Source organism: Vanacampus margaritifer, chromosome 1, assembly GCF_051991255.1.
Source record: "Vanacampus margaritifer isolate UIUO_Vmar chromosome 1, RoL_Vmar_1.0, whole genome shotgun sequence".
Lineage (NCBI taxonomy): Eukaryota > Metazoa > Chordata > Actinopteri > Syngnathiformes > Syngnathidae > Vanacampus > Vanacampus margaritifer.
Genome location: NC_135432.1, coordinates 39,103,467 through 39,125,823, shown reverse-complemented (window position 1 = coordinate 39,125,823; position 22,357 = coordinate 39,103,467). Strand labels below are relative to the sequence as shown.

General features: G+C 40.3%; 1 long non-coding RNA gene across 1 annotated transcript; it reads right to left on the bottom strand.

Annotated features, from left to right (window-relative positions):
* Window positions 1–17,487: 17,487 nt before the first annotated feature.
* LOC144039066 (uncharacterized) lies at window positions 17,488–19,169 on the bottom strand. The gene is made up of 2 exons (XR_013289336.1): window positions 19,091–19,169; window positions 17,488–18,890 (listed from the first exon to the last, which is right to left on the bottom strand). It is a non-coding gene; the product is annotated as an uncharacterized LOC144039066 (long non-coding RNA).
* Window positions 19,170–22,357: the final 3,188 nt, after the last annotated feature.

Sequence of the window (22,357 nt, the reverse complement as noted above, 5' to 3'; positions counted from 1 at the left end):
ACGTGATGTTCAGTATTGCTGTGACCGGAGACTCTGTAAATAAATCATCCTTGCAAGGAATTTTTCTCACATGAAGTCTATCTTCAAGTTTTTGGAACACGCAAAAGAGGACAAATAATTAGCCTCTTCATAATCCACAGGAGGTGATCAAGCTGTGACAGAAAAAGTAAGTCCAGAGGGGGACAAAAAGATGAAGCATATGGCGGAAAGAAGGTAAATGTATTCCATTTCAGAAACAAGCATATGGCGGAAAGAAGGTAAATGTATTCCATCTCAGAAACAATTGAAAAATCATATTTCTGGAGCCAATGGAATATGCCATTTAGGTGTGGAAGAAACATTGAGACATTTACACACCTGGTGGCATCCTTTCATGAGACAAATTGTTAAAAATGAACTGCAGGACTGCAGTGTTTGCAAAAGGTATAATAGTATGCATATATATAAACCTCCCCTGGGTGCTCACGGTCCAGCCGGACGTGACCGCTCTGGGGTCAGATGTTCTTTGATGGATTTCACTGACATGATAAAACCAGTGTCAGGATACAGATATTTGCTGGTAATAGTGGATTCCTTTTCAGGATGGCTAGAGGCATATTCATGCAAATCTAAAACAGTAAATATCGTGGTAAAACATTTGATTAATCATTACATACCATCACATGGGTTTCCTAGAAAAATTTGATTAGACAATGGAACCCATTTCAAAAACAAACATTTACAAGCTGTAGAAAAGGCATTGGGATTTGGTTTGGTTCAGTGTATTGTCCCCAATCCCAAGGACAGATTGAGCGAATGAATAGAAATATTAAAGAAAAATAGAAATATTAAAGAAAATTGGCTAAAGCATTGGCCTCATCAAATTTGAATTAGCTACAAGCTAAAAGTGACTAAACGAAAATGGTCTGCACCCAGGTGGACTGGACCCCACAAGGTGACGGAGAGGACATCTTTTGCAGTTCGCCTGCACAGAGGAAGGGACCCGTGGTTCCACATCTCGTCTAGACGGCCCGCCGGATCCGCCTCGGGCTCAGCAATCCCACCATCTGATGACCACCTGACGACCGGACCGGAAAACCACGTCTACTGATCCAGAGTCAGCTGCCCCCTTTTGAAGGCATCATTCCATAAAGATTGAGTCACATTTACGGGCAGAATAATCCCGGTGACCAATCCTAGGACCTCGGGCAGTCGACCCTGGGGTCCTAAAAGAAGCTGACAATGCCCTTTTTTCATTCAGCAAAGAACATCATCTTGAGATGGCTTCAAAGTGGGAACGCATCTCCATCTGCTGTTGCATCGCGACACTCTTTCTCATATTGACTATGCCAACCTGGTATCTCTGGAAGCCCCTCAGTACAACCTTGAACATAACCACAACACATCGTATTAAGCAAAGTATTGATTCTTCACAAACTCCCTGGCACCCCATGGAAGGGAGACATCCTTTAACTATCAACATGTGGTACACATATGCTTATTCCACTGCAAACAATTTTAATGAATCAAATTGTTCTTTAATGCCAAATAACTGTGAAACAACTTTCTCTCACCGCTAAAGGGATGTTTCATTGTTGCGTGCTTCTGCTTCTTATTCTCCAATCTTCCCACACAACCCTTGCTTAATGTTGCGCCAGCTGTCTGCGACGATGAAGATCCCGCTGGAATTTTTCTCTGAAATGTTTATCTGCTTGTGTCGGACTCTTTTGAGTCCAAATGAGGGACTGTTGACATTCTGCTGTTTCAATTTAATTATAACTGTTAAGATTCAGTCATAACTGCTTTAAGTTCCTCAGTAGAGCTGGGTGAGAGTTTTAAATGATGCGTGGGAGAGCTTCCTCTATTCCCACATTGATGTGCCATTTGTCTGGGGTGAAGCAAATGTGTTAATAGGATTCCTTTGTGAGGTTGGCCAGCTGCGGCAGGGCCGGATCGTGTGGGACCTACTGAATTTCCACATCAATCGGCCATCTGTTCATTGTCTTTTGAGTACTGTCTGTATTGAGACTTAGAGGCGCCACTGGAGAGGGAGGGGGCTTAAGGGCAGCAAAGGAGAAAGAGCAAGGGGAGGGGCTTTTTGGGGGCTGGGATGCTGGAAGTATAATAACGACTGCAAGTGGGAGGAGGACACACACAAGGGAAATACACGGTGATTGGCTGTATCTTGTTTGTTGTCCAGAAATTTCTGTAAAATAAATCCTTCGAAGGAACTGTTCACCGATCTACAGTCTGATTCAGAAAATCAACATTACGAACACGCGGAAAACTTAAGGATCGTTTTCCAACAGTAACTACATTATCACAACACTTGTATATATTATTAGTTAGTAGAATCAGGCAATCAATGGAATTTTACATCTCTCTCTTCACTGACCTGAAGGACCGTGATTTGTTCGATGGGACATATTTGTACCGAAATCTGATTCAGTTCTGCTTCATGGGCATCATTCAGGTAAGTCATGGTTTTAATGCTCGATTGTCAACATCGGCTCGAAAACACTATAAATATCTTACATCTTACATTGCCATACAATGATAACGTATGAAAAACATTTTTTTTAATTTTTATTATACATTGGATATGTAGTATAGGCAGAAGACAGTATTGGCCTATCCGCGTGCACAAGCCTGCTCTGTAATGAAAATACATGGCACCTGACGCCGGGAATGGGTATCAATATCAGCTTATAATAAAATCAGGACACCTTTTGTAAAACTTTGCAATCTTTTGGACCTGAGAAAATTGTCAGTCATTGTGCCAATTACATGCAGCAAAAAACATTAACAGTGACATTGTTTGGTCATATTTGACTGTTTCAGTGAAATACCATAGTAATCTTATACAATATGCAGCCCCTGCACTTGCTACAAAATATCCATTGTAAAGCAATCACCAGACAGAACATTTTCAAATTCTGGACGAAACTCGTCGTATGAGCTTACGGTCCAAGGTAACTTGAGAACTAATCAACATGTGTGTGTTACAGGCCTTCAACTTAAACCACATAGTTGATTTAAAGTCACTTCAATTTTGTCCTTGCACAACACAGTGGAGCCGGTGCAGAAGCGCAGGAATATCTCCAGTTTTCTTTGGTCAATGCTTCTCGCATACCTTAGTAGGTGGTTAAGTGATGTCTGCTCTTGTGGACCGAGTGTTTTAGTTGATGGCTTTATCATCTGGGCCACTTTCTTGTTTGTTAGCTACTTGGACTCATAAAGCTCCATTATGTTGTCTTTTGTTATGAGTAATGGCACAGCATTGGCAATACTGGAATGGAAACAGTCAATTATGAACTTTGGCTCTTGAAGAAGTGCCTTGTGTGCAATTGTTAGAGTGTCAGCCGTCGTGCAAGGGCAGGCAATGAGATCCCATTCTTGAGAAGATGTCTAGTAAGTTTTCTGTAACCGTTTCATCAATGTTGCCCTGAAGCGCTTTTTCAAGTGATGCTCGCTCATTCTCCAAAATAAATCTGGTAAATGAAATTATCAAAAGAGTTCTTCATCCAATGAACTAAGTCCCTGACAGCAAGCAAGGACAAAAGCTGGTGACAGTCTGATTGGTAGGATTTTGTGGTCCTGGTATCCTTTCAACCACACTCTTCCAATAGCTTGCCATTTCTTTTCACAATAGTCTGGCCTTAGTCTGGGTACTCGTTCATCTTCCCCCTCACACAGTTCCAAGAAATGCTCCCAGAATGCGGAGTATGCCTCTCTAGACACACCGTCGCTGTCTACAGCTTTCTCATTTGTGAACTAATTTTTAAAATTAACATTCAGTTTATTTGGTTCCATAAACACATGAAGGACATCATCCACTATGTTTACACGTCTTCATTTTACAAGAAGCTGTTCTTTAGTGAGATCTGGTGATGTTGCAACGCTGCTTGAGAACACAGGTTCATCATTTGGTGTAGAGTACTGCAAGATATTTAAAAATAAAATTGATAACTAATTAGTTGATTAATAGGGAACAAAATATTATTCAACAACTCTAACAATCACTAAAGCTATATCTACAAACATCTGCTTTGGATGAAAACAGGATTTAAAAGATTGTCACGGTCTTTGTAAATTTTATAGACAAACAATGAATAGGTAAGCATTTTTTAGCATCCAGTTGGAACTTACTTCTAAACCTTAAGCAACTATACTTGCAACAAATCCTGACAAAAAACATATTTAAAAGCATACTAAATGTTAATAACCTTAAGGTGGTGTTGAGGTTACATCTTTATGACACAACAGCTATGTACAGATTATTTACGGTGACATGTAAGGGGAGGGTGGGGGCTTTGCACTTGCATAATACTTCACTAGAAACCTCACACAGAAACTTAGAAAAAGCAGGGTTTTTCAAAACTATTCACTTTTATTTCTTTGAACTTGAAATTTTAACCGTTGCACAACACAAGCTGAACACATGAACAAAGTAAACATATCAGTCAAGACAACACAGCCCCATTGAACACATGGCCTTTAGCCACTAGCCTATACAACACATGAGGGGCAGCGCTTTACTGTGTGTGTGTGTGTTGCAGATATAATTTTTGCACTTGATGCATGTATTTTCCTGTCCATCTTGGGTCCGCACACTTCGCACCGCTTCTTCTTGTTGCTGGTGTTCACAACCAAGAATAATGATAAGATCAGGAATTTTACTAATCTCTCTCTCTCTCTCTCTCTCTCTCCTCCTCACGATGGCTGCAGAAGCTGGGGTTTTGGGGACATGTTTTCTTCTTTCGATTTGTGGTCTCACCAATGCCTTTCCCAGATCCTCAAGAAATAGCCGTCTTTTCTGGAGCTTCACTCGGTTCCATCCTGGGTTCAGTGCCATCCAAATGACAAAGGCATTGTACGCTGAGATGTCCAACATGTCAAAGAATATCACCAGTGGCCAGCGTAGAGTCCTCCGTTTGCAGCTTTAGGCCGTCACCAGCTTGTCCATGTTGTCTACCCCTCCTTTTGTGGCATTATAATCCATGATGATCTCTGGTTTGAGATGTTCCTGGTCAGATTTTTCCATCCACGTGCAGTGTACTCATGAGTACCACATTCTTGCCTTTCTTTGGCACATACGACACCAGGGATATGTCAGCCATGTATGCAAATTTGGAGGACTTGACAGGCCTGTTCTTTGATGTCAGCAGTTGAGGTGGGAGCTCTGACCTGTTTTTCCTGATTGTTCCCACCAGGGTCAGCTTCCTCTTCAGGAGCTCCTGTCCCAGTTTTTGCGAGGTAAAAAAAATTGTCACGTGATGTTGTGTCCACTGAGTCCCTGAGACATGTCGAGGACAACTCTCATTCCTTGTTTTTTCTCGGGGGCTCCTCCATCAGGTTTCCCTGTGTAGACTTGTAAATTCTAAGCATATGAGGACGTGGCATCACAGGCAGCCCAGATCTTCATACCATACTTTGCAGGTTTAGATGGTATATACTGCCGAAAGGGGCAGCGGCCCCTAAATGGTATCAGCTGTTCATCAACGGTGACATTTGGCCCAGGGTTGTACAGTAGGGGGAGGCGGCGCACCCACCCTGATGGCAGCAAGTTTGTCTCTCTGCCGTTGAGCTGGTCTGTCATCTCGGTTGTCAAAGCGGATAATCCTGGAAATGATGTGAAAGTTTTCCAGAAACATTGTTGCACGGAACATTTCTCTGCCAGTTTCTGCATCCCACAGGGATGCTGCAGATTCCCCTTTGGACCTGAAAACTCCAGCAAGGATGAGAACTCCAAGTAAGCATGTAATTGGGTTTGGTCCATTTCCTTCCATCTCCCCCCAAAAACATGTCTTCCTTCTAAATTAGTGCAGTCAAGAATAATTTCCTGGATGCAATCTGGGATGAAAAGATCAAAAGAAGACTTGATGTCCTGTGTGTGAGTAACTGCCATCCGTGTTGGGCCTGGTTGCATCCTTATCACATTGGCAGCCTTGCGGGGTGGCTCTTTTCTTGGGCGAGAAGACCATTCAATTTCAGAATTTTTTTACATCCATATTTCCTCACTTGCTCCATGCTGACTCCATGTGCTGGCTTGTTCTGGGCCTCGGACTGGCTGTTGAGGGCTTGGTCCTGGGGCTGTCTGTCGACGGCTTGGTCCTGGGGATGGCTGCTGGCCGCCTGGTCCTGGGGATGGCTGCTGACCGCCTGGTCCTGTAGGCTCGTCTTTTTTTTTGGAACTGGCTGATGCTCAATCTCATCATCTTCTTCAGAGTCACTGTTAGACTCTAAATTTTCAGAAATGTGATCCTCAAATTCTTACACCTCTTCTTCTGAATCCTCTCCCTCTACATCATTATCAGAAACTTCTCTCTCTTCCAAAATCAATTCCAGGGCCCTCTGCGCAGAGTACCTTTTGGCCATCTTGATCGGTTATGATAAGAAACCACACTGGCAAAGCTATAATTATAGTGTCCCACCTCCAATTTGTAGCAAATAGAGTGTGAGAAAATAAACATTCCCGTAAGACAGAGGGTCAAATGTGCGAGAAAATTGTGGCAACTGCTCTTTTGTGTTTTTGCACCTGCGGTTCCCACACAAGGTCACAAGGTCTCATTTTCTCGCACATTTGACCCTTTGATGTTCTGTGTACCTACACTCTGTCCTCCTCCTGTCTAGGCATGCTCTGTGTGTGTGTATAGTACACAGAACATCAATTTCCACACTTCTATTAGCCCCGGGTCCGGTGGACCCGGACATCTTATATGTAATAGAAATGTGTAGGGGGGGTGTATGGTGTGTGATCATTAAATATGTATTCTGATATATGTTGCTCACAGAAAATGAGCCAAACCCAGTGAGTTTCAGTTTGAAAAATTAAGTCATTATATAATTTTTCTTTTAATAGAAAATGAAAACGGGTCCCACAGACCCGAACACCACACAAGGGTTAATTAATAGAGACAATTTACAACATTCACTTTTCGCATACAATTATACCCGAAAAGAAAAAGGGCTGACGGGATGAAGCCGAAGCTTATTAATTCGCTTTACCAGAATGCAAAAGGACGCAAATATTCAAAGTGGTAAATCGTCACATATCTAGTTGTGTGGATTATCAAGTTGTTGATTGATGCAAAAGTATGTCTTCCCAATAGTCTTTGTCGATCAATACGTTGATTTGTTCTCTTGTTGATCTGTTTGGTCCAGTAGCATTGGATAGCTAAGGATAAATGGCAGCCCGCATCCAGCCTCATCTTTCAGTCGGTTTCTTCCTCCTCTCGATTTCTGTTCGTGCTGCGTTCCGACGAGCAATCATCTCCAAACTGTTCAGCTTTGTAGACAAGTTCATTCCCATTCTGTTTGTGGCAATGTTGGATGCAGCTAGGTCGTTTTTCACCTGTGACATGTCGTCACAGGCCTTGGACAGGCCGGCTTTCACTCCAGTGATGGTGCTCAGAGCCACAGTGGCCATTTTCACCGCGTTTTTTTGCCCATCCTGCATTTTTCTGAGGATTCAATGCAGCCATACGGCTCCGATCCCTAGCAGAAGCATCCCAGCCACCAGCATGATCAACATGTAGATGTCTTCGGCATCTTCAACTTCAACTAGACACAGCGTCCGCCATTTTCCTCATTTCACCCGGACATGAGCCAGTTCTCATTGCTGAGAAGATTACAGAGCACTAAAATACCAGTTTACTAGTTCCATGTTGTTTTACAGGCTAGAATCAGTACTTATTTCAGCAATCAGGAGGGTCAGGAGTACCGGTAGTTGCTTTTCAAAGGCGTAACAGCTCCCAAGTGACTATCAGTCCTTGAGCAAAGATATCAGGTTCACCTATGTTTACTTTTATTTTTAGGAACACCAAGCCTTGTTTACAGTGCAGGGTTTTCACCCAGATTTTGACCTTGTGTGCAAATGTCATCATATCCAGAAGTTATCGATTTTCATCACTGTATATGTTAAATATAAGTTCTTTATACTTTTATATATATATATATATATATATATATATATATATATAAAATAAATAATTTGTGTGTGTGTGCATTGTAAGGAGCGTTGCGTATGATTCTTACTGCTTTTTCCTGGAGTACCATCTAAGGATGTAGGCGGCTTATATAGGTATTCCCCCAAATTTCAGCACAATAGGTCAAGTAAGGCAGGATCAGTGCGCAATAAATTATTTGAAGGGTCCTCTGATTTAACATATTTTGGGCTCTAACTAGAATAGATACTTTAAGCTTTCTAGTTGTGTTGTTGTTGTTGACTTATATGAGTATTCCATGTTAACAAGTGGATTGTTATTCCCAAAACCTTGTGATCTCTAACACGTTTGATATTCACATTGCTGACTTAAATGTTTGTTTCTTTAGGTCCTTGTTTACCAAATAAATTGTGTCTTGTTAAGATTTACTGACAGCTTGTTTGCATTAAACCATTGTTGCAGCTTGCACAATTCTTCGTTTACATTTTGCCTATCATTAAAAAGTGTATCCAAGATTTTTTGACAATTGTGGTAATATTGAAATTCTAAATGCGGTAACATTTTGATCTGACCTAAGCCTCCTATAAAATGTCTGTGTTTGACTTATGTTGTTACTGTGATGCCATACATAGTTAGTGAAAATCGGGAGGTGATCAGTAATATCATTAATCAGTAGACCACTCTGAGTCTCATTTAGCATGACATCGGTGAATATGTCATCTACTAGGGTGGCACTGTGGGTTGTAATTCTAGTCAGTTGTGTGATTAATGGGTGAAGCCCTAATGAGGGCATTGTATTAATGAAATCTTCCATATGTGCATTTTTGTTAGGGTTTAGCAAATCAATATTTATGTCACCACAGAGAAAGCCATGCTTGTTGCTAATTCTGGACAGTATTTTCTCTAAACATTCAGTGAAAAGTCCAACCTTGGAGTCCGGTGCATGGTAGATACAACTTATAATTATACTTTTACTTTTTGACAGAGAAAATTCAATCGTTCCATTCCATAAGATTTTCAACCTTAGTCGACATATTGTTTAATATATCAAACTTGATGTTGTTGTCGACAAACAGGGCGACTCCTCCTCCACCTTTGCCAGTTCTGTTTGTGCATACCATATTGTATCCTTGGAGATCGAAGTCGGAGCCTTTGTTATCTTTCATCCATGTTTCAGAAACAGCTATAATGTTGAATTTCTTGTCAAACGTTTGTATATAATCGCTGATGTGTTCAAAGTTATTGTAAAGGCTCCTGCTGTTGAAATGGATTAAAGAGAGTTTACCATCCAAATTGAATAATTTGTTGTATTGGTCTTCAGTGTAGTATTTTCATTTGTTCGATTTGTTGTTGTATTTTTATTTTTTTTAAATCAGGATCAAATATTCCATTTGGATCATCGAAAGAACAATCCTCCAATTGATCATCTAGATTCGGATGTGATGAGAGTATAGAGTATAGAGTCAGTTGATTGGGCCATATTTAATTTCCATAAGCTACCATTTCTTCTACGCTATTGTGTTTTAATGAGGATTTTGCAGTTTGCGGTCCAGGTCGTCACAATTTTCAGTTGATGTGCCTTTCTTGCTATTTCAGCATTCTTTTTGGTCAGGTTTTTATAAAAAAAAAAAATCTGTTTACCTTTGAGGCGAGACCCCTGTATAAGAAGTGCAATCTTGTTCTTCCTGTCGGTGAGCTTCATGAGGACCATTGGTAGTTTTCTCCCTCCAGATGGAAGCGGGTAGCACTGTTGAATGTGCTGCGATTCCCAATTCTTGCAGTTTGGCAATCACCTATTGTTTAACAGTTTTGTTGTCAGGATTCAGATCACAATCCTCCTCACTTCTTCGGGCCGCAGCTTGTGCGCGGCCAAACTTTAATCCCGGTGATGATGAGATCGTTGGTGCGTGCATTTTGATCAAGCCCTTGTGCTAGTTTCTCCAAGTCTGCAATGCGCCGATCTTTGTCTTTTATCGCCTTCAGTAGTTCCTGATTCTCAATCCGCAGCTTTTGGATTTCCTTCAGAAGGTCTCGATTTTGTTTTTGGATCAATTCCAGCATCTACATACTCATTTCGGATATGGTGCTCTCCAATTTTTGGATAGAAGACTTTAAGTCCTCCATCTCGCCCGCTCTTTTCCCACTAGGCATGTCCATCCATCCATTTTCTTGGCCGCTTTTCCTCACAAGGGTCGCGGGGGTGCTGGAGCCTATCCCAGCTGGCTTCGGGCAGTAGGCGGGGTACACCCTGAACTGGTTGCCAGCCAATCGCAGGGCACACAGAGACGAACAACCACACTCACAATCACACCTAGGGACAATTTAGAGTGTTCAATTAACCTGCCATGCATGTCTTTGGAATGTGGGAGGAAACCGGAGTACCCGGTGAAAACCCACGCAAGCACGGGGAGAACATGCAAACTCCACCCAGGAAGGCCGAAGCCCGGACTCGATCTCACGTCCTCTGCACTGGGAGGCGGACGTGCTAACCAGTCAGCCACCGTGCTCCACTAGGCATGTAAAAAAACAAAACAATGGAGTTGTTATTTTCAGCTGGCGCCGTGGGAGTGAACTCGCGGAATGATAAAATGCGTCCTACCTCTATCAGCCAGGAAGCGAAAAGCTTTGGACTAGAAGTCATTAAAAAAAATATATATATATATATCGTCTAAAATATATTTGCTGTATATTTTATTTTAGAAAACATAAGGGGAATTTTTTTTTTTAATTTAACCCACCCTAGGTGACCGCCTAGTTCGCCTATGCCGAGGGCTAGGCATGGGGAAGAAATAGTGCACTACACAAATAAACTTCTATTTAATTAACTAATTAAGCTGCTATTTTCTCAAATGCATTTGACCGTGCACATGAAGAAAATGTAGATGTTTTACATCCAACCTTAGTATTAGAAACAGGTAGTTAGTTGGTTTGGCGTAGTATCCACGAGGTACATAATTAACTTATTCCACCATTCCGGTATCAAATACTGCCCCTAATAGAACAAAAACTCATCAAAATTATGTCTATTCAAACTAAAAATAATCAAGGAATGACAAATAGAGGAGATGCTATAAAATTTGAAATATTCCGTTAACATTGACAGAAGGTACGTCAATCCATCAATGACATTTTAATGGTGAATTACTTGTTGACGGATGCCCAATACGAATGACAGACACCCATTTCGCTGAGGAAAGACAAATTGTGGATTCAAGATTACAATGTGGTTCGGCTTGAAATATTGGCGGATTGACGATGTCGAAAGGGCGTCCCGACTGTTGACGATTGCCAAATGACAGACGAGTTAAAATTCATTGATATGTCCACCTCTGAAAATCATTATAAACTAATATGTCAGGGTAAACAATTAGACAAAGAAGGCAGCAGCAGAAGAAAAGACTACTAAAACTAATGAATACTCAAATATTTTACTGAGGTTTTCTTTGTGATTTTTGAGAAATATTTTCTTTCATAATATTTGTGATTTTCAACACTTATTAACCACACTGAGATGCTATTTAACCTCATGTATGACATGGTCATCGATGTCAGTGATTTAAAAATAAATATTGGAAATCAGTGATTAAAAAATTGAAAAAGAATTACTTTAAAGTTTGACTCTAATAATTTATGGCATTATTTTAACTGAGTGTGCACGCACCCCTTTTCCCGAATTTTTGAAATGAAATTAAATGAATATCATACAGTTAGGTGTACTATTTTTAGAGATCTTAACTGTTTAAAAAGTTAATTTTTTTAATGATTCATTACATTTTGTTGACAATGTGGGGTTCTATAGCTTAGAAATGTCCAGCATTGGTGGGGTTTCAACTGATTTATCATTATATTTGGTTACTCTACTATGTATTTATCGAGTTTCAAGGCATTCAAGCCTTTGGTGGGTGCAAGAGGGCTACAAATCACGGACCATTTTGGACCTACTACTTCAGGCCACTGGCTGGAAAAAACCTAATACTATCCCACATCAATTTTGAGTCCACAGATCATGTGACCTGGAAGCTATTGAGCCCAAATTCAATTTTTTACGTATAAAACTTGAAATGTGACAGGCCCAGCACTACTCTCCAACACTGATTTTGAGTAAATTGATTGCATGACCTGGAACCTATTGAGCTAAAATGCAAATTTTCCATATAAAAATTCATAGAAAATATTGACAAGTGTGAAATTGAAATACAAGAGGTGTATCTCATGCGGGACACCCAGCTATTACTATACTTTACTCTCCCACATTGATTTTGAGCCCACAGGTCACATAACCTGGAAGCTATTGAGCTACAATGCTATTTTTTATGTATAACAATTTATAAAAAATATTGAAAGATGTGATTTTAAAAAGAGGGGTATCTCATGCAGGAGGCCCAGTACTAATGTCCCACACCAAATTTGAGTTCACAGGTCACATGACCTGGAAGCTATTGAGCTAAAGTACTTTTTTTTTTAAACTCTATTAACATTCATAGAAAATACAGTATTGAGAAGAAAAAAAGCGAAGTATCTCATGCGGGAGGCCCAGCAATACTATCCCACAATGATTTAAAGTAAATTGGTCACATGACCTGAAAGCTATCGAGCTGAAATGCAAATTTTTATGTATAAAAATTCATAGAAAATATTGAGAGAAATTTAATTGAAAAACAAAAAGCTTATTTCATGCGGCATTCCTAGTACTTTTTATCCCACCATGATTTCGAGTCGATAGGTCACAAAAAAAGGATTCGATTCCCAGGCCACTTTTTCTCCAATTCTGAACCCTGCCGAACTCTGGCGAAATGCAACTCAGTGAGATAGGGGCTTAAGAAAGCATGTAAGTAAATCGTTTTACAAACATGTAACATGAGCAGATCAGGAAACATGTCAATTTTCCTCACTCCGTATAGTTGCAAATGATTATGGTTAAATTATAACCCGCCTTCAGATTTTAGCAAAGAAAAAAACACCAAGTTGAGTTACACTGCTTGCAGACTAGTTTGTAGTTATAGTTACTTAGGTAGTATTATGTTCTATATGGCAACTTGTTACACATCACTACCTTCTAAAAATCAGAAGCTATCTAATTTCAAACACGTTTGGTTCTGCAACCCACAGATTGATTCTGACTGCTTTAAGTAGTCTCATGGGGGAGAGGCAGGGGCAAGATGGTATTCGTATGCTTGGTGGCATAGTGCCACTTGTTAATTATCGGCCCCCAAAGAGACCTGAAGCACTGGACCTAAAGAAAAACACCATGCCCCTGAGATGGTTGCTGGCCAGATTTGACTCTTCCCTGTTAAGCGCAGGAAAAGCCAAAGTCAGGGTTGGCAGATCAGTCTCTCCCCAACCAGTATCCTCACCATCACAAGACCACCACCACCACCAAAGGAGAAATGGTGATTGACTGCGGTGTGAGAACAGATGTCCATCCAGGGAAAAGCGACAAAGGTGCAGGCAGGCACTTCACAGAACACAAATGCATCTCTGCACCACCACCAAAGGAGAAATGGTGATTGACTGCGGTGTGAGAACAGATGTCCATCCAGGGAAAAGCGACAAAGGTGCAGGCACTTCACAGAACACAAATGCATCTCTGCCTTAACAAGGACAGCAACTGTTTTCATGCTTACCACATGGCATTGGGAAAAAAAAATCATTATGAGAAAAGAAAAAAAAGAGGCAGTTGTGCTTGTTGTTGTTTCTATGTGCCAGTTTCTATGCTTGCTGCTTTACATGAAATAAAGTTACAGAGAAAAGGTAGCAGAATGTGGTGGCCATGGCTCAGAGTGTAGAGACGTTTGACGGCCTGTTTTTTGGCATTACTACTTACACATTTTTCATCCAATTCACGTCATTCCAATTTCAAACTATTCCCAATATTCGGGCCATGGGCACTTTCATTTTTTTCATTCCCAAGATGTACCTTACCCTCAATTCCCCACTTTTATCCACTCATTCTTAATGGGAGATTCTGCATTTCACATTTACTTTCACATTTTTCATCCGATTCACTTCATTCCAACTTCAATATATTGCACCAATTCACGCCATGAGCTCTTTCATCTTTTTCAGTTCCAAATTTCACACTTTACCCACAATTCCCTATTTTATACCCTACTATTCCACAGTCATTCCCAATAGCAGATTCAACATTACACATCTACATCCTTTCAAAGTAACATTCAAAACATTTAACTCATTCATTTCACTTAAAGGATGAATATTCCCTATTTTATTCTTCACACCTTACTTTGTACCCTACTTCATATTTCACACCTTACCCCTTTCTGTTTTTTCCACTACAACTTCTACATTTATTTATCTATTCAAACCGTTCCAACTTTCAACTGTTCAGCTTTTACCTGCCGACGGCACTGACCACACATGCGACATTTCCCGCCACTGCCCCCTCCAATCATCTTGGCCAACTGATCAAGTACGCCCAGGATTCTCGCCCCCTCACCTGCCCGGGGTGGCGGCCATCTTGGCCAATTAATTAGTTATTCGCAGGATTCTCAATTTTTGTGAAGTGAAACTGAAAGTGAAAATAACTACAATTTCTGTAATGTCCCAAATGGTATCATTCATTGTATTATTTTTTATTTTTTTGAAAGGACATCTATTGAGGTATAGGTAAAGGGGAAAGCTTGAGAGGGTGCATAATACGCAAAGAAAATAATTTGACTTACGGATCCTGCCTCTAAGGCACATGTGTCAAGATCAGGTCATCGAGGGCCAGAGTTCTGCATGTTCTCGAGGTGTCTCTACTCCAACACACCTGATTCAATGATCAGGATCATTATCAGGCTTCTGTTGATAAGCTTAAATATGAATCAGCTGTGTTGAATGTGGGAAACCTTGAAAACATGCAGGACTCAGGCCTTCGAGGACTGAACTTTGACACCACTCCTCTAAGGCATCAGCTCTACCAAGTAGACATTTCATGAGATCTAAAATTATAAATAATAGTCGCAGCGTGGATCAGTTGTAGAGTGGTGCAATTTTTAACCCAATATCAGTTTTTGGCTATGTTTTAAAAGATTAATCTATTTTTTTTGTCATTAACAGTTAAAAACTATACTTTAATTAAAGGGAAAAAAAAACTTTTTACGAGAAAGTAAATTTGTTATTTCACAGTATTTTTCTGACGCCCCAGCTGCCGGAAAAAGCCCGTTGTTTTTTTACGATTAAAAAAACATGTATTTATTTTTTTTACAGTGAAGCAATAGTGGGAAATGGTCATGGCAGTGTGATGTGGAAGGACAACTTGTTCAAAGTGGACAAAATAAGAGGTGTAAAAAAAACAACATAAGAGTGAAAATGTGTGATATTTAAGAGGTGCCCTCTGGCTGTGGTGGCTGTGGCAATTACAACATATGACGGAATCAAGCACAAGAAAGCACTCACTATTGAATCCAGCTTTTAATAATCACACTTAATGTCTGTCGAGCAGCCATTTTGAGTTGTGCGATTGTGTTTAGCTATAGGTTGAAACTTTTATTGACAGGTGGGGAGGGATTGAGGGGACTAACTTGTGGCTCCACTGGTGTCTCTCATTCGCCTAAAATAAGTTTATGGCATTGTTTGGAGTACACTGTGCATGTGTGTGCGCAACTCATTTGCAGTATCATGTCAGTATTATCTGTGTAAAGCTTTCTCTTGCATGTTTTGCGGATAAGTAAATAGGTGGTAATGAACCAAGATAAAGCCCCAACGAAACAAAAGCTCTGTCCACCTAAGTTAAATATGTGACACGTTCTTCTAATAATAATGCATCAGATTTAAATAGCGCTTTTCTATTTAATGAAATAGTCAAAGACACTTTACAATGGAACGGATACATTATTTGTGCACTTACACATCCACACTGTGGTGCCGGTAAGCTACTAAAGTAGCCACAGCTGCCCTGGTGCAGGCTGACAGAAGCGAAGCTGCCAGTGTGCGCCTACAGCCTCTCCGGCTACCACCAAACATTCGCACCTTCCATATATACACCAGTGTGAGTAGCACTGGAGGCAATGTGTGTGAAGTGCTTTGCCCAAGGACCAGGGTTATTATAGTTTGGGAATTTTTCATTTTAGTTAGTTTTTATTTTATTTTGAGTTTTGTTTTTTAAATTGAGTTAGTTTTAATTAGTTTCAGGGTGAGTCAGTTAGTTATTAGTTTTAGTTATTTCATAAATGTTTAGTTTTAGTTAGTTTCAGTATTGTTTTTTTTTTTTTAAGTGTGTATTACTACTTGTGCGCAATATTTAAAAACACCATGGGAGCAACGTCATCTGAAGGTGCTTTTCTATTGGCTGCTGCTAGAGGACGTCATTTTTGTGTGACACACTTTCAAATGTCCTTATTCTGGTGAATTTAAAAATAAATCATCCCCAAAGGCTCATGCATGAAATGGATTAATAGAGACTAAAACAAAGGACATTTTTGCTAAACATAAAATGTAGTTTGTTAGTTTTAGTTTTTTAAAAAGCATTTATTCAAAAGCATTTATTCAGTTTTTATTTTATTTCGTTAACCAATTCGTTTTTTGAATTTTAGTTATATTTTTTCGTTAGTTTTAGTTAACTAAAATAACCTTGCCAAGGACACAACACATGACTTGAGAGCAGGGCTCGAACAGCCAACCTTCTGGTTACTGATCTAGCGTATCTACACCCTAAGCCACGGCCGCCACACTTTCTCATTCACTTCCTGTTTCATATCAAGCCCTAGTCCAGTATCCCTTTCAGGATTCTAGACTACCGGTCAATCGGGAAATATTCTGTTCCAACTGTGGCCATCATAAGTGTTTGAGTGTACAACCAATCATATAAAAAAAACAATTCACATGCTAGGAGTGCTGCTCTCACTGAGTGGCAAATGCTTGGGAACATGGTTTTGCCTGGATTCAAAAAAAGGTTGCAAACAATTTTACTTGTGGTAAACATTTTTTTTCTTGCCAATCCATTGCTTCGCCAACAGTGGCAAGTGTTTGAAAACCAGTAATTTGTAAAACAAGTTGCCAAAGTTGTTGTTTCGTTTTGCCAATGCTACAGACCAAGTAACCATGGTTTCAATATATGTGGACTTGTAACAAGTTTGAGCAATGCTAGTCTATTGCAATGGGTGTGTGTCGTATGTCATGTTTGGGTTCTGTTTTTCCTTGTGTGTGTCTCCCTTGGTCTTGTTAAGTGTAATCCTGCCCTTCCTCGTGTCAACCAATCAGTGCCCTCAGCCACTTGTGTCTTGCCCCAGGTGTGTCTTGTTGTGTCATTAGCGTGTGTGTATTTAGTCTCCTGTCTCCCCTCTGTCTGTGTCGGTTCATTGTCATTTCCCTCCCGTCATGCTACCAGTTTTTGCCTTGTTGTCCTTGTTTCCTGTTTTTTTTTTTTTTTTTTTTTTTTGCCATTTGGAGTTCGCTTTTGTACATCACCTTTGCCTCCTTGCCCGGCTTCCCTGCGACTGGATCCTCCACCAAACTTTGCCTTCTTGACATCGTAACTTAACTGGGCTTTATCAGATAATTGTAGATTTGGCTACAAGAGGGCAGAGACAGTAAATAAAGACCAGATTCAAAAGGTTGATTCAGGTGGACAATGTATTGACAAATTGTGATGAAGATAAACAAAATAAGCCAAAAAATAATTATTACAGAATTGCAGTCATTACAGGTTCACACAATGTGCTAGTGTTGCACGGGATACCGGTGCCTTTACCGTACCTCGATTATTTGGGCGGGGAAAACGACTCAGCATCCCCAAAAATTTTGAGCACCGGCACTTCAAAAAATAAATACAAGACAGCCCGCCAACGCTATTTTAAAAGGAGAGTACACATCCGCGCATGGCGGCCTGTCTACTGATATGCGGAAAATGCCTTAAGCGGCACCCCGCTTTCAGCTTGTGTGCGAGAGGGCTCAGGAAGATGGCTTCACACACTCAACACTGACAAGCTCACTGGCCGTGCACTCCTTGTTGAGAAGCATATCGAGCCAATTAAGGCTTCACGCACTGTAGACTGCAAGCACTCGTGCTAATTAAGTGTAGCGCTTGCTGGCCGTCCACTCCTCATTGATAAGTACAATGCTCAAAGTGTCTATGGAACTTTCTTACATGGCCGACAGCCACGGCAAGCTAACTGACATTTTGTAACAAGAGCAAATGTTTTTTCGCGGAGAAGCAGAAAACCCCCCCAATAACCACTCCTGGCCCTGCAGTGGAATCAAGGTGCGCTCAATGAACAGGCACACAGTAGAAAAATCACAGCTATGCATAGAAAACGCCCAGAGCGACAGGTAGTTACACTTCCCTAAAAAAAATAAGTCGAGTGTGAATTATTCTGTTCCCAGTTTGTAGTATTTGATTACACATTCGGCTAATGGGAGCGTAATGGAGAAGAGCAGAGGCATGCACAATCAAGCAACATTACATTAAGTTATGGGAGAAGTGCCACTGTATTACCAATATTTAAAACGGATAACAACAAATGCAGTCAAATACAGTACTTCAAGAATATGGCATGCAATGTAAAAGCAGATGCATACATAAATTAACATGTATAAATCCTAATATTTTGAATTAATAAAAAATAAAAGTAATTTTGCTGCTTTTGTCAAGGTACCGTTTCAGTACTGGTATCGAGGTATTTTAAGCAGGTATAGTATCAAAGTCAAAACTTTGGTATCGTGACAACAGTACAATGTGCACAATCACAGTCAACAAAATCATGAGTTTCTCCCTCGACCAGCAAGTTCTCTCGCGGTGAGCCTTTGGCTTGTGAGTTGCTTTCATTGCTGTACCAATGTGCAGATATCCAGAGAGGAAGGTTGAGTTATGGCAGCGCTCAATGTGAGAGAGAAGAAACAGGTTAAGGAGCCTCCTACCAGACCCTGTCCCCACGTCAATCATTGACTGACAGAGGGTGTTCTTGGGCTCCTGTCCTATATTCGTAGCCCACCATCAATGGAGTTGGCGTCAAGACACCTGGCCTGAATGAATCAAACAACTCCATCACAGTCATGATCTAACATTAGGCTAGCATTAGCATTCAAATCTATAACCTTCAGATCTTACATTTCAAAACATAAAAGGTTACACACGCGCACGCACAAATCCACAGACCATGTGTATCCTGGCAACACATTCTTTCATTAGCAAAAGTTAGCATTAGCAATAGCACAATGCTCACCAGTAGTGATGGGTCAAATGACACGGAAGCGCCGGCGCGTGTATCGCGCGCACAGAGGGGAAACCCCGTGTCGGCGCGCGTATCCCTTTAAGAAAAATCACATGACCAATCCAGTTCCTGTATCGCTTAGCTGCAAAGCGCCAAATTGTGTTTATAAACAAGCAAATGTGTCAAGTCGTTTGTGGGTTTTGTTGTATGGAGAGAATACTTCGGTTTGAGATTTGCATTGTAGTTTGTGTTTCGTTGGTTTTTGATATGGCATCATCTACTGAGAACATGGATCAACCGAGAAAGCAAAAGTTTTCTCCCGTATGGGATCATTTTGATCTTATTACTATTATATCAGCGAACAACACACAACGAACACAGGATCCGTTGCAGTACTGGCAAACTCAAAGACTGAATTACCCGAATCTTTACAAACTTGCGATGAAATGTTTATGTACTCCGTCATCGTCGGTACCGTGTGAAAGGGTTTCCTCTAAAGCAGGAGAAATTGTCTCAAAGAGACGAAATCGCCTCGGGCCAAACATGCTAAAGAAGCTGATGTTTCTTAATAAAAATGTGTAAATTAACCACGTCTGTCTCCACAGTCTTTATTGAAGTTGCCTGCAATGCTTTTTTAAATCCAGCAGATGTCACTATTAAGTGATACACTAACACCGTGTCAACACAGTTTAGGGATAGTGCCACACACCCCATGAGGCCTCATCTGCCCATCACTACTCACCAGTTCAGTGGATGTTAGAAAAATGCATAAACGGGTCTCAAACATAAATTGGTCTGGTTGGAAATGTCATGAAAGAACAGTTTAGGTACCAGAAAACCAAACGTGCTGCTGCTGCTGCTGCTGCTGCTGCTGCAAGTTATCTAAAGTCATGTCGGGGATGTGGTGAAGTGGGCGTGGCCAACCAGTCCCGCAAATAGCATGCACGCAAAGCAGAGACGAAGGGATTGAAGAAGCAGCAGATGTAGACTTTAGTGCGCCCGCCTGCTTAATTCCTGACCGTTGCATGCCATTTATGACCGGCCTGTGAACGAGTGCCCACCAATCAGCTGTGGCTGCAGTGGCGACCATGTGCCGAGGTGACCTTCGCCACTGGGTTAAAAAGTCAGATGATGCTCCTCACCATCCTCACTCTGCCAACGCTTGCACTTCATTTGCCACAGCACCCTGAGTACGCCGCCAACATCGTCGTCATCATCACCTTCATCTTGAACCTTTTGACCTGAACAGCAGCTTGAGGGTAAACATTTTTATGCCACTTACATACAACTTCTTAGGTAATGTAATATCGGTGGTTATAATAGTGGTGGTGTTTGATAGTGTTATGTTTTTGCAAAGCTTTGTTTATCAAATTAGTAGAAACATGTGTAAAAGCATTTCTTTTTGTTACAACATAGTGGAGACTTAAAGACAAATAGTGGCATAATAACCTGTGTAAAAATGACTCATGTAACAAAGTATGAGTGCCTATTAATATAATGTAGCGGTAAGTAAACGGTGTTGGGGGCTGCTCCTGTATAAAAGTGGTCTATTGAAGTAGTAACAACTGGTGTAATGATACAGTAAAAAAATGTGTAACAAAGTAGCAGCAACTCCAACCAGAGCTGGACACTTCAGTTAATCATCAATTCTTGTCGATGGCGATGCCCACCTTTCGTCAAGTGCTTCCGCATATTCTGCGAATGCCTCGCAAAAATACATGGAATGAGATGGACCATCTGTACTCACCTTGTTCGACGGACATAAACGTGCTTTATTCGGTGCTCAATCTGTGTATTTTTTTTAGGCTTCGTGTCATTGTTCACTCGCCGAAAGGTGGGCGTCGTTATCGACGGGAAGTAACGATTAACGGAAGTGTCCATCTCTGGTAATAACGATAGTGGTGTATGGAGGACCAAAAGTGCCAAAATTAAAAATAAATAAATGACTAAAAGTGAAAATAAAAACAGAAATAAAAAATGTAATTGAAAAATTAAATACAGAAAATAAATAAAAATATAAAGAAATATATATCTACCCATAAATAGATAAATAAAACTAAAAATAAATGCAAAAATTAAAAACGACTTGAGATTAAAAAATAAATATAAAAATAAATTTAGAAAATAAATACAAAAATAAATACATAAATAGAATTAAATATCAATCGGTAAATAAAAATGCTCTGCTCTCACATTTATTATTTCATGCTGCACACGCTCTGTCAGGTCAAAATGTTATTCAAATGAGGGGGCGATCCTAAGCGTGTCTTGGGTTGGACTCCACTGTTTTTGTTTTTGAATCTCGTTTTTTATTTATTTATGGATATATTTTATTTGTTATTTTCATTTATATTTATTTTTTGAATAATAGCTTTTATATCCATTTTCATTTTCACTTTTAGTCATTTATTCATTTATTTATTTTGGCAGTTTTGGTTCCTCATACTGGTGGTGTCTACATGCGTAAAGTTGTAGCAATGACTTGTGTAACAAAGTATTGTTAGTGGTGTGATAAAACCATATAATAAACTATTTAACAGCTCTCAAATTACGTTGTTTTTCATTGTTCCCCGCTCTGTTATTTTAATTAACTGTGATGTTAATGATATGGCATTTGTGTCACTTTTTTCTTCATTTTTTTCTTCTTTTTTTGGCTTTAAGGCTTCTTGCTAATGTATATATGGCTATTTACCCAGTCTGTAAACAAATTGTTACCAGTAAAATATGCATTGTTGCTGATTCTCCTACACAACTGAGAAACCAAGGCCACTTTTAAACTTATCAGTCACCAGCAGTTTGAGCTCTGTTGATTGTGGTTTGTATTTGTGTCAATCTATTCAAGCAACAGGAGAATTCCTCACCTCATCCTGCTGAAATCCCAACTAGAGCCCGCTTAAGACACCTAAAAAAAGAGAATGGCTTAGCATGTTGCTGGTTTGCATTCTCAGTGTGGCCTCATGGCTGCCACACAAAAGATGAAGCTGAGGTCAGCTGTCAGTGCTGTTGCTAAGCCATCTTATCCCAGTATCAAACCCTGATAGTGTCAGCATGCTAATTCTAGCCTCTTTCACATGGAATTCATTCAGCATTCACCAATGAAAACACAATAAATAACAGATATTGTTATTATTGATTTATTGCCTTGACACATTCAGTGAGGATCAAACGTTTAGGCACCCCAAGTAAACATTTGTATTATTGTGCATAAACAAGTGAAAACCCATGTTTGACTCCACGATACCTCCAGAAAGATCTGGCGGACACTGGAGTTGTGCTACA